Genomic DNA, 2,500 nt, shown 5'->3' on the forward strand with positions numbered 1-2,500 from the left:
GGACCCTCAGTGTGCCATAATTTTTGAAGCCACAAAATACTGTAACTGATATTCATATGACTGTGTCTATGTATCATGTGTGGTTACCTCTTCTGTGAATACTGTAGGTACAGTAAGCAATAATGTCAGAATGACGACAGTCACCTTCAAACAAGAATGGCAAGAATGGTAAGAATGGCACTTAACTGCATAAACTCCTCTAATCTGCATTGCTAGATCCCATACTAAACTCCTTATCAGGCTATGTGACACACAGGCCTGTGGGCCGGGGTTTGAAGTCATCATATTCACTTATGAGGAATAGTTAAGACACTGATACAATACAAATATGATCGGAGGCTATGGGAACAGCTTGGGTCAGAAACAGAGGGTGAGACACAGAGTGGTCAGTACAAGATAGCTTTATTTAGTTTGCTCACCTGTCAACAGTTGTTAATCAAATAGAATACAAACGGGCTTTTCAAAATAAAAGCAAAAGACAGCTTTTTAAAGTTTGTTTTAAAACACAATCTTCCTTTTTCAATAAATATCATTTTTTATTTGTTATTTTTTGTGTTGTTTTTTTTTGTACACAGATAATAACAATAGAGAGTCATAATAACATATCTTTGTAAAAGTTTACAAGAGGAAAAAAAAGCAGACAGACAAAACAAACACAAATAAATTGTGAGAATGGCATTTCCACACCAAGGATCTAGTTAAGACACATAGGTTAGTTATCAGAGAGTAAAAACCACTACTACACCACTGAGTACCATAGCACCTTTCTGAATGTTGACTAATACTGTAAAAGCCAAGCTCACTCGTCCAGAATGCCACTCAAAGATCTGACCATGTGTCCAATGGTTTCCTGTTTCCTACGTAGTGCTCTAATAAAAATAATAATAAAACAACAACCACTGGACTGAAAACTCCAGCTTGAAAAAATATCCCTATATAGTGAAGTCCCTATATATATAGTGATCCCTACAGTATATACTGAAGGGAAAAAAAGCCATTGGAAATTCAACCTTGATCCTGTATTATTATTCATATTAATATTATTTCTTAATTTTTTAAAGTGCAGCTCTGGGGACCTGCACCACCACCACGACCTGCCGTCTAACCAACAGCATCTCTAGTGAGTCAGGCTGACCCATGTGATAGTAGTCGTTCTGATCACCCTCGAGCTGGCACGGGTTTACCCCTTTACCAGCGCAAAACAGGAAAACGGAAAGCTAATACTGTGATGTCACACAAACCCTCACCATGGATTATTTAGGGCTGGGCCCCTTTACAGGTACTGTAAGCAGATCTGGCGCGGATGTGTTAAGTGTCGGGTGAGGGTCGTGAAGGTGAGAACCATGAGGTCACAGGAAGGCAGCATCAGGGTTGTGCCCTACTTAGGGGGCTGGTTAGGGTGGTGCCCTACTTAGGGGGCTGGTTAGTCCCGGACGTAGGATAGTTAAAATATTCACAACTGCTATCATCGTGGGTCTTGGAATGCCTGGTCTAAGGGTTTAAGCAAAGCTTTGGTTTGCATTTTTTTTAAAGATAAAAGTTTCACTGTCTGCTAAGTAGCACTTCAGAGGTAAACACACATTCACACATGTATTATACAAACACAGCACAATTACACAATCCATCTCTGACACTCAGATACACACACACATGCGCGCGCACACACACACACACACACACACACACACACACACAGTTAATGTACAGAAACAGCTGGGCAGGCACTCGTCACCTTCCCTGGGAGTTTTTATGTATTCAAGCACTCCTGCAACCCATCTCTCTTTCTCTCTCTTTTCTCTCTCTCTCTCTCTCTCTCTCTCTCTCCCCCTTTCTGAGAGACGACGTGACAACAGATTGGGTACACAGGAAAGTGTGTGGGACTTTGGCAATTTACATCCATTTCATCATCATCAAGGCCGAGAAGCACAGGAGACAAAAGACAGGAACTGAAAAGCTGAAGAGATGGATGGACAAAAAGCAAAAAAAAAGCACAAAAAAAAAATCCGCTGTGGAGGTGGAGGGTAGGAGAAAGCCATTTTTTGCCAAGTTCCATTGGCAGTGTTTCTAATGACACCATCCTGTTCCTCTCTCATCGCTTAGCACTTCTTGTGAAACAAAAAAAGGAAAAAGAACTCACTGTCTGAGAGGACTGAAGGGCAGAAGTGTGTGGCAAAAAGACTTGGAATAACTGACATAGTTTTTCATAATTTCATAATAAGAGAAACAAAACAAAAAATAAAAACACAAAACAAAACAAAGCCCACCTCCAATTCCACTCATAAAGACATTGTCCTAGGCCATGGAGAAAACTCTTTACATTCACATAGGCATCCCTTTTTAAATATACACATGCATGCTCTAAACACACAAACACAACTGCTAACACGCCCCTGTGACCTTGTCAATAGACCATAAAGCCACAGAGAGACGCAGGGCTTACTGTTAATAGATAAACTCAGATGTATGTAGGCCTGTTTTTTTTTAGAAGAGAAAAACACAC

At 40.4% G+C, this 2,500-nt stretch overlaps 1 long non-coding RNA gene across 1 annotated transcript in view; it reads right to left on the reverse strand.

The window, feature by feature from the left end:
* Nucleotides 1-385: 385 nt before the first annotated feature.
* Nucleotides 386-2,500, reverse strand: part of LOC121698051 — a 4,108-nt gene continuing 1,993 nt past the window's right edge. Inside the window, exon 2 of the long non-coding RNA XR_006026683.1 lies at nt 386-2,500. This exon is cut by the window's right edge and continues 881 nt beyond it. This is a non-coding gene — a long non-coding RNA (uncharacterized LOC121698051).

Source organism: Alosa sapidissima, chromosome 2 (assembly GCF_018492685.1).
Source record: "Alosa sapidissima isolate fAloSap1 chromosome 2, fAloSap1.pri, whole genome shotgun sequence".
In the NCBI taxonomy this organism is placed as follows: Eukaryota; Metazoa; Chordata; class Actinopteri; order Clupeiformes; family Clupeidae; genus Alosa; species Alosa sapidissima.